The following is a 12,814-nucleotide window of genomic DNA, read 5'->3' on the forward strand; positions in this document are numbered from 1 at the left end:
GAATTTGGTATCCCATACCATGTTAGCAATAAACATTGCTTTTTCTTTTTTTATGAACGTTAGCAATAATATTATTGCTAACAATATTAGCAATAAACATTGCTAGCAAAAAAATAGATAGCCTTATACATTATATTTTTAGTAGATTGAAATAAATTACTTTAAATGTCCATCGTCCATTGGTCAAATATCATTATTTTCACTTAGAATTTGTCATACATGTTGCGTGTCATATTAGGTCAGAGCAAGTTAGTTTTATATATATGAAAATGTTATAGATATGTGAAATTTACTAAAGCTTACAAACTGACAATATATGAGATTGGACTTCAATTACCAAATAAATGAATGTTTGAAATATATTTTGGTAATTGGTAACATATCAATTTGTTAGCTCAATGTAACAAAAGTCATAATATCCCTAGTATTAACATCAACTGCCTAATAAAGGAATGTTTGAAATGTATTTTGGTTATTCGCAACGTTTTAGTTTTAGTACCCCTCTATGAGAAGCCTAAATGAGAAGTTATTATTGATTCTCATTTAATCTCACAACTAATATCATTTTTTTACTTATCATTAACAACTTGTTACTTATATTTTATTATGAAAATATTGTGCCTGTAGCTTATATACACGTGTGTGCATGCACAAAAGCTTTGCGGTATTGATCAAATTAGGGCTATCTAGCCACCCACCGAACCCGGCCCACCTGCCTCCACCGACCAAACCTAACCTACTACCCATCAAACTGACTTCTCCCGCGATCGGAAATGGGTTTTTTCCACCAAAACCCGACTTTGACTGGTCGGACGTTAGTCTCCTTCTCCAAAATCCGAGAAACCCAAATCGACCGTCCCACAAATATTCCAGCGATATTTGGTAAATCTAGTGAGTTTTGGGATTTTTTGGCTAGATTTGGTGAGATTTCGCCAAATCTAGCCAACATCTTGTCGAAAATGGCCTGATCTCAAAGGATTTTGGCTGATTTTTCATCATTTTCTCGTCAAATTCTCTCTATTTTCCAAGTCTCGATCCTAACCAACTCACCTATTGCCCATTGAAGTTCCAACCCGTCCAAACCGATCATCCTCTCAATCTGCGGTGGGTTGAGAGTTCGTCCACCCAATTTGAGTCATAAAACAAAAACAAAAACCAAAAAAAAAAATGCTACACGTTAATTATTGTAGAACCATGTGTCATGCAATGAATCAAAGCTAAAGATATGATAAAGAACAAAGTTTATTAGAGAGAAACTCGTCAAACTTCTTATATACTTCTTTTTTAGGTGTGAACTTTGAAGATCTAACCGTTAATTTCTTTTGTTTCTTATGTTATTAGCATATATATCAAATATAATTCAAACCGGATGTTATTTACTATTCGGTCATTAAACTTATTTTTATACATAATTTTAAATCACAAAAACTTCAAATTTTGACATTTGTTTAACAACATAGCAATTAATTGTTGATTTTTTGAAATTTTGCAAGTATGAATGATATAATAAAAACATGTAATCTAACAGTTAAATTTTTAAAATCCACACTTAATATAAAAATATACAAGAAGTTTAAAAAATTTCTCTTTAAATTAGTTTAAAAATAAACTTTGTTGTATAATGTATATATATATATAGGATAAAATCAAGGAAAAAAAGTAGTGACAAATCAGAGAAGCCCGATTTGTTACGTGGCACGACCTTAGTTGAAGTTGTATATAACATGCCTAATCCAAAATTCATTCCAAACCAAAAATTTAAAAAAAAATTTTAAAAAAAAAAAAAAAAGGAAGAAAAAGAAAGACCTACTCCGAAGAATATCTAGATCCTATAATTAACCTGTTTTAATTCACAGGTCTAGGATTAAATTATTCACCCCAGCATTATTTGCAAATTACATGTGTATCATTATCACTATAGTTTTTTCTTTTCTTTATTTGATAGGGGTAATCAGTTGATTTAAGTGAGGTGTGAGAGTAACGGAGAAGAGTTGCCCAACAAGACACAGTACAGTACTGTCAATACTGATGGCTGCACTTGAGTTTTCTTGCATAAAACGCGTGTGCTTCATAATCACTTTTGTACCAATCCAAAGAAAGTAGTAGGCATGCCCACTTTCCACGAAACGATGGAACGAATCAACGAAATACCTCGAGTACCCAAAGCAGTTTTTATGATAAAGAAAATGGTAAGAGAGGACCGACGTTAAGGGTTAGTTTGAATACGGTTTATTTTGTTAAAATTAAAAATTTATTGTTAAAAATATTGTAAATAAAAGTAAAAGTTAATTGAAATAGTATCAAAAAATGTAGTGGGACTAATAAATAAAAGCAAAAATAAATTAAATTATAAAATAATTTTAATTTTTCATTGGTATCTAAACACACACTAACTATGACTTTTTATTTGCGGGACTATAATATCATTCTAACTGCACTTCGGTAAAGACCTCCTGCCACAAAATAGCATCAGCTTAAACTATCTATGAAATATGTTAGCTCAAGCCCTTGTCAAGTTGGTAGTAAATATCCAAAGATCCAGGGCGGCCCAACAAAATTTGGGGCTTAAGGCGGCAATTTTATATGAGGTCATTTTATATGTAAACATTAATTAAATAAATATATATATATAATACTAATTAAATTAAGACTAATTTGATGTAAATACACAGATTGATGAATAATAATAATTAAACTAAGGTTAATTTCATACAGAGGATTGAATATCATAGTTGAACCATAAATTTAAACAAAAAAAACTAGAAAAAAACTATTTTTATAAAAAAGAAACTTACTTTAACTTGGATATATAACTATGCATAGTTAAGTACAGTTGTAACCTTAATTTTAATTTATATATTCTTTTTAAGAGAAAAAGGTAGATAAATATTATTTGGTGCATGGCTTTGTAGGATATTAGTTTACAAAAATTAAGATCTCAAACTATTAGAGGAGATTAGTCATCATTTATGATCTATCACATTTGCAACATTTTTTTTGAAACATTTTAGGATTTCAATTGGTTTTAATTTCTATTGGTCTCCTATTTTGGAAGTCTTATTAGAAATGAAAAAGAAAAATACTAAAGATACTACAAAATGTTCACAATATAATGTGATAATGACTGTAATTGATGAAATTCAACAACTTAATTTATTTGTGTATGAATTAATTTTTTATGTGATTGGTGGCATGTTTTTTAAATTTAAACTTAAACCTATAGTAAAATTTGTGGTATCTTTAACATCACTTAAAAAAAAAGTACTTGTGGGGTCATGGATTTTGGGATTTGGCCGAGAGCATGTGATTTTGGCCGAGAAACATGAGTGGTCCGAGTCCGAGGAGTACTATCTCCTCAGATAAAGCCAAACGCAAATCTGGTATAGATCCTAATGATCAAGGATGACCTTTCAAGAAGTTCTAATGATAGCAACGAGCATCATGAACGTACAAGAGGGATAAAGACTCAAAAATATCTAAGGGAAAACTGCTACCACCACATTAATGAGGAAGTGACCTCTGAACAGTATTATGGCAGCCTTACAGCCACCTTAGAAGACTTTTAGAGGGGGCTGATGGGACAACCATCAACTATCCACATGTGGTCCACATTTAGGATAAGGATGAAGAGAGAGATGTAATATAAATAAGGGTAGAGATCCCAGAGAAGGGGGATGAAAAAAGGAGAAGAGAAAGCACTATAGCAATTTCAATAACTCCTGTAACCATTGTCATCCAATATATGCTAGAAAACAGAGCTCCTCGGACTATGCCGAGAACCAACTTTCTCGCACAAACTGGGTTCAATTCTTGTTGGCTCATCATCCAAAACCATATTAACTATTATCCAAGCACTAAAGCCTAGCTCTTTGACCCACTCTCTACAAATTTATTGTACTGGGATCACTGGGCCAAGATCCCTTACATTTTGGGCTTGGTCTGAAAATTGTGTCCCTACAATTGGCGTCGTCTGTGAGGAGAGCTTGTGTGATAGTGAGTGCAACAGTTAAATATGATACAATTACGCCCCCATCAGTAAGAGTCCCTGGGGAAAGCCATTATGGTGGCCAGTTTGCTATGTGAGCAAGTCACTACATGAGGCACACAGTTGTTGTCCTAACTTAGCTTCCGCTCAGGTCTATACTACAAAGTACGGATTATACGGGGAGGATTGCTGAATGGGGCACAGTTCTGGGAGCTTTTGACATTAAGTACATGCCTCGTACCTCTGTCAGCGGCCAGGTCCTCACGAATTTGGTAGCCGAGTTCGCTGAACCTCCATTAGAGGAAATGGCAGCAACATATGAGCAATTCAAAGGGGCTTGGCGGCGGGGCTAGTTCTTGAAAGTATATATTGATATCTTTTAATCTTTTGAAGTGGTGAAACAGAACCTTAGCTATGCCGGGTCCTCGGACCTCCTGGTTTGGGGAGATTAACACACACTGGCATCTATTGAAGTGGTTAAACAAAACCTCAGCTATGCCGAGTCCTCGGACCTCCTGCTTTGGGGAAATTAACACACACTAGCATCTATTGAAGTGGTTAAACAGAACCTTAGCTATGTCGGATCCTCGGACCTCCTGCTTTGGGAAAATTAACACACACTGAGATCTTTTGAAGTGGTTAAACAGAACCTTAGCTATGCCGGGTCCTCGGACCTCCTGCTTTGGGGAAATTAACACACACTGGCATCTTTTGAAGTAGTTAAACAGAACCTTAGCTATGCCGGGTCCTCGGACCTCCTGCTTTGGGAAAATTAACACACACTGGCATCTTTTGAAGTGGTTAAACAGAACCTTAGCTATGCCGGGTCCTCGGACCTCCTGCTTTGGGGAAATTAACACACACTGGCATATTTTGAAGTGGTTAAACAGAACCTTAGCTATGTCGGGTCCTCTAACCTCCTCCTTTGGGGAAATTAACACATAATGATATCTCTCTTCAAAGTGTTTAAACTATAACTCAATCATGCCTCGGTCCTCAGACCAGATGATGTGAGAAAGTTAACACTTCATGACATCTCTCTTCAAGGTATTTAAACTATAAACTTGATTATGCCTTGGTCCTCGGACCACATACTTTGGAGAATTATCATTCCACAACATCTATTTGTTTCTCACTAAGTGTCAAGACAGACCCAAGATTAAAACCAAATCCTCAGATTGGTAGCTCTGAAAGGAGCAATTCACAGTATAAATATGGGGCGCTTGAAACGACACTCCCACAAGTGTAAATCAAAGGATCAAAGCAGAATCAACTCTTAAGAATTCAAAACCCCACTTTTCTCCTCGGATGCGAGGAGAAAACCGAAGTTTTGAGGGGCTATTGTGGGGTCATGAATTTTGGGATTTGGCCGAGAGTATGTGGTTTTGGCCGAGAAGCATGGGTGGTCCGAGTCCGAGGAGTACTATCTCCTCGGATAAAGCCAAACGCAAATCTGATATAGATCCTAATGATCAAGGATGACCTTCCAGGAAGTTCTAATGATAGCAACAAGCATCATGAACGTACAAGAGGGATAAGGACTCAAAAATATCTAAGGGAAAACTGCTACAACCGCAATAATGAGGAAGTAACCTCTGAACAGTATTATGGCAGCCTTACAGCCACCTTAGAAGACTTTTAGAGGGGGCTGATGGGACAACCATCAACTGTCCACATGTGGTCCACGTGTAGGGTAAGGATGAAGAGAGAAATGTAATATAAATAAGGGTAGAGATTCTAGAGAAGGGGGATGAAAAAAGGAGAAGAGAAAGTACTATAGCAATCTCAACAACTCCTATAACCATTGTCATCCAATATATGCTAGAACAGAGCTCCTCGGACTGTGCCGAGAACCAACTTTCTCGCACAAACCGAGTTCAATCCTTGTTAGCTCATCATCCAAAACCATATTAACTGTTATCCAAGCACTAAAACCTAGCTCTTTGACTCACTCTCTACAAATTTATTGTACTGGGTTCACTGGGCCAAGATTCCTTACATTTTGGGCTTGGTCCGAAAATTGTGTCCCTACAGTACTAATTATTTAAAAAATGTAATATTTTTATAAAATTTTGGGCCTTTACAAATGGAAATGTGACGTTTTTTTAGTAGGGAATTTTTTTTTGGTTGTGGGGCCTTAGGCCTAGGCCTAAGTTGCCTAGGCCTTGAGCCGGCACTGCAAAGATCCTTATGTCATCTTCTTAAGATTCTAAGTAGCTATAAAAGCAGGTTTATTTGAAAATAGTTTATTTAGTTAAAATTAAAAATATTTGTAGTTCAAAGTATAAAAAAAAAAAAAAAATTTTAAAAAAGTTAACTGAATAGTATGGTAGACCTATAAATAGTACCAAAAAAAATATAATGAGACTTATGAATAACATGAAAAAATATTTTTTATAAAATATGAAAAAATAACTACAAAATCAAATAAACTGAGTTTTTATAGCATCTCAAACGGACTCAGAAGAGTGGCAAGTCACGCAACTCCCATCCACACCAAACAGAACAAACAAAAAAGCCAGACCAAAATAGCTAAGGTGAAAAAAAAAAAAAAAAAAAAAAAAAAGGCATGGTACAACAATAATGGCAAACCAGGCCATAAGAAACAAACAAAAGAAAAAGGTGCAAGCAGCAACAACCAAGTCAGAAACAAAGACTCCACTACAGACAGAATATACAGAGTACAAACACACCACCAGCCTGCTAGCAACAAGAGAACTAAATTAATGATGTCTGTTTCCCAAACAAGTCCTGGTCTTAAAGACACCATCTGAAATTCCCAATATTAACTTTGCTTTTGGTCTAGGATATGGTCCTTTGCAATCAATCCTTTGCACTATTAACTTTGCTTTGGTGACCAAAACAATAAGGACAACAGCAATGACAAAGTCTCCAATGATACATTGATACTTTCACTTCATGATCAATTTTGAGGATAAATTATGTTTCAGATGGGTAGGTTTGATTATATTCAGTCAAATCACAGCTTGTAGATTTGCTCAGTGTGAATTTGTGTCTGATTGTACTATTAAGTCAATGGGTATTTATAATTAGAATTTACTAACGTGTGAGTAGCTAACAACTTTTAACAGTTTTTTCAATTTTTCATAAATTTTTTTCTAAAATAGATGGTTAATGTGCGCCCTAATTTGACTATGATGATTTGGGTCTTTTTTCTTCAGATTTGATTGATTGTTATTGCTTAGTTCATGTCATTTTTCCCATTCTGGTTTATTCATATGTGATAGAGTATTCCTATAAGGTATGTCAAGTGCTATATAATTGGCACTTGGCACACCAAACACTAAAAATCCATTCATATTAGGTGTTTTAAAAGCCAAAATATTTGACACAGATGAACAGTGCAATCTCAAATTTGGAAGTGTATTGTTCACGAATTGCAAAACTTTTATTTTTTTTTTATTCGCCAGTGGGCCTAGACAGATGTGGGAATTTTTTTTTTCCTTTTTTTAATCAACTCTTCCCTCTCTCCTCTCACACCTCTGAAGCTCTCTCTCCTATCTACCTTCATCTCTCCCTCTTCGCTCTCATTCTCTTCCTCTCTCATCCTCAATTTACTTCGCCAACCTCCAGCCATTGTGATGCCGCCTATCTTGCCTGAAGCTGCCTCACCTAGAGCTGCCAATCTCGCCTAGAGCCGCCAAGCCCTCCTCTCTCCACCTCGCTCTCTCTCTCTCTCTCTCTCTCTCTCTCTCTCTCTCTCTCTCTCTCTTTGTGCTTGTGGCAATGTTTTGTAATAGTGGTTGGTTGATTTTGGTTGTTGTTGGTTGGTGGTGATGGGTTTGTAACAATGGTTGGTTGTAGTGGCGTTGGCTGTGGTGATGGAGGTAGTGAGCTGGGTGGGAGTGGCGGTGAGCTGTTGAAATGAGTTTTTTATTTTGTATTTCTTTATATTTAAATTGTTGGTTTTTTTTTAATGTTATTTTAATATTTGTATATATTATTTTAATGTATAGAATTAAAGAATAGAAAATGTGATGTACGGTAACTTGTAAAATGATGTATTAAAATAATAAAGTAGCATTTTTGATGTGTTAAAATGTCATTATTTTACAACGCCTGATGGGAATGCTCACAAGTTTAGAATCAAGTGTGCACAAAGACTAAATGCTAAAAATTGTTTAAGAGCTATAGAATCAAGTTTGGGAGCATAAGTATTCGGGATGCTAAAGTTCTAATATGCTAAAATTTAGCATCAAAATCTATAAATCTTGCATTGCCTACACTTTCAATTCTAAAAAATTTTACTATTGAGCTATAGTACCATCCTACTTTTATGACAGTATTGTAGCAAGATGGTATTTTTTAAAATAATATTTCATTAAGTTTTGGGTTTTTACATGGGTATTGGGTTTTTTTTTTTTTTTTGTGTGTAGTTGTATTATTTTAATGTGTTGTATGGTAAAATAAAAATTGGGATGTTGGGTATATTATAAAATGGTATGGTGTAATAGATAAAGTAGTTTTTGAGATAGTAAAATGAAATATTTTTTAGATACTAGATACTAATGATCTAAATGCTAAATTTTTATTATTTAGCAAAGCAAACACTGAAAAATCACATACATGATATGTGTCAAATGCCCAAAAAATTTAACACATTCTACATTACAATTCTAAGGGAAATGGCATACATATTTGTTATTTTCTTTATTCAAATCTTATCTCTTTTCATGATTGTTAGAATTAAATAATAATATTTAAACTTTCTCTCTCTTAATCTCTTCAATGGTGCCGTTGGGAACAACAAAAAGAAATAATAAAAAAAGAATAAAGAAAGAATGTTTAATTAAATGATAAAAAAATAGAATATATGATATAAAGTGTATTCTAAAATGGTGTGTTAAAATAGATAAAATAACTTTTTAATATATCAAAATAACATTTTTTTAGAACGCCTAATACTAAGGCTCTAAGTCCCCACATCTTCGTAGTTGTTGAATTATCATTCCACTAAGATCCAACCATAATAATTTCCTTCATCATATTCATAGCCAATGCATCTGCTGCTAAGCGGCGGTTTGGCAAGGTGAATAGAGGAGAATTGCTTTGTCGAAGGACATTAGGGCGTAGGAGAGAGAGTGGAAAAAAAAAAAAAGGAGAACATAGGAAAGATAAAAAATTAAAAAATAAACAATAAAAATAAATTATAAATAAACCAAACTATTTATGAATAACTCGAACTTGTCTTAAGAAAATGTCTTTTTAGCAAATAAGTCAAGCTCAAGCTCAAGCTGAAGTTCAAGTTCAGCTACTAAACAAATCAAATTCAAACATAATAATATATTTGTGAAAACTCATGTATATAAGTCTCGATTTAAATATATACAATATTCTATTTTTATATGTATACTTATCTAAAAATATACTTACGTAAACTTGAGATTAAATTTTATAAATTTCTAAATAAGTTCATATATATGATATCAAATTATTATGGTAATTTATTGATAATATGAAATATATAAACAGCAAATTTAATTGTAATTTGGTTAAATTATTTATTTGTAAAAAAAATTGTGATTTCAACAGCACCTAGTTCAATTGAACTTATTTTACTGAAAACATCTATTGAGAATTATGAAAATCAATTTTTCAGATCTAATTTCACTCAAATCCGTGTGTACATGTTTAGACTTTCTTTTCTCACAACCCTAAACATATATAAGGATTATTTTAAAGGTTGTCAAAGGTTGCGCAAGTGTGAAGCAAAGTTTTGTTCATGCAAATTGTGACCAAAAACAAAATTTGCCCTAGTTCATCTTTCTCTTAAAGAAGCTGCTGCGTTTGTACGCCGTTGGATTTTGTGACCAAAGAGTTTTGTGATCTTCATCGTGTTGATGAATTGAAGAACTTTACAGCCAACATTTTTCTCAAGTTGGTAATTAAGTCACGTACTAGGATCCGTGCATCGATTGGTTAGTCATGTACTAAGAGTCATGCATTGAAAATGAGAGATTGTCACTACAGAAAAAGTCCAATTGTGTATTGGGGTAAGGGTTCAACTATAGGTTGGTATAAGGTATTGGGATTCTTTTACTTGTAACCGCTTGTTGTGATAATAGTGAATTCTCGGGACTAATGACCTTAAAATCACATAGTAGGGTTTTTGCCTCAGAGGTTTTCCCCATTTGTAAACAAATCACCGTGTCGACTATATTTTCTGCTACATATTAACTTAGTTGGTGATTTGTTTGTGCTACCATGTGTTTTGCATGTTAATTGGATTAATTAATTAATTTGGCTAATTAATCAATTAATTTATCACAATGGGTCAATACATTCTTGGCCTATCAAAATAGATACCAAAACCTAAAGTATTTTTTTATGAACTGAAAAATTTTATTCCAACAGCAGCAAAAAAAAAAAAAAAAAAAAACTACAACAAGCTAGCCTCTTCCCTGATAACATTAACAAAACAAGGAGGGCAATTATAGAGATCAAAATAGCCAGTAACTTTAGATCTTAAACACCGTTTTGCTAAAGAGTGAGTTGCCCTATTTGCATCTCTAGGGGACCAACAAAAGGATGAATATGGGAGAGATTCAGCCAATTTAATGACCTCCTCCAATACATTTTTGACCTTTCAATGAATGTTCTATTGGAAATATTTTAGTGAATAAACAAGTTTTGATACAAAACTAATATCCGAAATAATTAGCAATAACGAAAACTTAAAAGGAGTTTAGAACGATCTCACAATGCTATGGAATCATATTGTGAAAGCGTTGGTACTCTTTTAAAGGTTGATTCTTGCTATTCGGAGTACAACTCGGTGCGACTGGTTCTCTTGGCCTAACAACCCTCTAGGATTAGACTATAGTGTCAACCTTCGTGATGGATGCACTTCCATTCACGAAGATTCACGAACAACCCTCTTGCATTTCCTTAGAACAAACATAAATTGTAGAATCTAGACAAATATGTGGGAGAGACATATAATAGGATTGTGTATATCTAAATATAGAGTAATAAACTATGACTTATGAGAAAGGGTGTGATGATGGGTATTATATAGACTATTCATGACAATAATAACATATAGTTATTGGTAACTAATATCCATAAAAGCCCAACTGCTATATTATCCATTATTCCCCAACAGCAATTTTTCTCATAATTCCCAATGCTATTTTACTCATAAATTCCCAGCGGCTAAAAAATAAATAATAATAAAAATGTTTGGAACACACACCCATACCAACAATCCCCCACATGTTACCAACACAAAATAGGAAAGACAAGCAACTAAAGAAAGCATGCATCAATATGGTACCAAAAGGTTTTAACATACTTAGGATAAATAAGTAGGAATTAAAAGACAATGGTAGAGTTAAAACTCTTTTAACCAAGCTATTAGTAATCCAAACTTACTTTGCCAAGGTTGTTCTTAAGGGTTGACCCCTTATCTAGGCCATTAGGAGTGTGTGTAGGACACCCCATCTCAACAAGTAAGGAGTATGGATCCATTAAGAGCTTAAAGCTCAACCTCTAATAATCTGCAACTTAGTCGGTGGCCTCCATTAGGAGGGCGTGTAGATACACCCTATCCCAATAGGTAGGGATATGGATCCATTAAGAGCATAAAGCTTAACCTCCAACAATTTACAACTTAGTCAGTGACATCCATCAAGAGTGCATGTAGATACACCCCATCCCAACAGGTAGGAATATGGATTCATTAAGAGCATAAAGCTCAACCTCTAACAATCTGCAACTTAGTCGGTGGCATTCATCAGAAGTGTGTGCAAATACACCCCATCTCAACAAGTAGGGATATGGATCCATTAAGAGCCTAGAGCTCAACCTCCAACAATCTACAATGTAGCACTGTCTCATGCCGTAGGGATGGACTCATACCTAATGTCCTTACCGCCGGAAAACACATAACAAATGACAGTGCCCACATAAATCAGTAATGACCTCTACCCATTTAGCCTCTTGCATGGAATCACCCATCATAGAGGTTGAGCATTAGCCATAGTGTCACAACTTGTGTATTAGTCCAATCCCTCTAGATATCTTACTCACCAGCCTTTTTGCTAGTGGTTTGGTCAAAGGATTGGCCAAGTTCCTTTCAGACCTTACAAAATCCAATGACATAACATCATTATCAATAAGCTGCCTCAACTTCAATTGGATATGTCGACTTTTCTCATTATAAACTTTGCTATTAACACGTATTATGGCATCCTGGAAATCATAAGGAAAGCAAACAGAGACAACAGAAGTAGTAAATGGAGGCATATCAATTAATAAACTCCTAAGCCACACAGTTTTGGATCCAGCCTTTTCTAAGGCTACTAACTTTGTTTTCATGTTAGATCTCACTATGCAAGTCTTCTTGGATGACTTCCAAGAGACAGCCCTCCAGCTAGTGTAAACACATATCCACTGGTGGGCTTCACATAATTTGTATTAGAGATGAAGTCCCCTTTAAATATATCAATAATATAGATATTGTATCTCAATGCTCAACACTAGGACTATGAGTGTATCTACTCAATCTACCAACATCATATACAAAATCAGGGCGACTACAGTTTGTCAAAAATATTAAAAAACCAATAATTTCTGCTTATTTATCTTGTGAAACATTATCACCACAATTTTTGACCAAGTGCACTTTTAAGTCATACATAATAGACATAGGTCACATATTAAAGTGTTCATTGTTTTTCTCTACATAATGAGATTATGATAGTACAATGCAATTATTATCCCTACGGATCTTGATGCCTAAAATAACATTTGTCTCAACCAAAATTCTGGTATCAAATTTAGAGGCAAGAAAATATTAAGTATCAT

Source organism: Castanea sativa, chromosome 6 (assembly GCF_040712315.1).
Source record: "Castanea sativa cultivar Marrone di Chiusa Pesio chromosome 6, ASM4071231v1".
Classification (NCBI taxonomy): domain Eukaryota; kingdom Viridiplantae; phylum Streptophyta; class Magnoliopsida; order Fagales; family Fagaceae; genus Castanea; species Castanea sativa.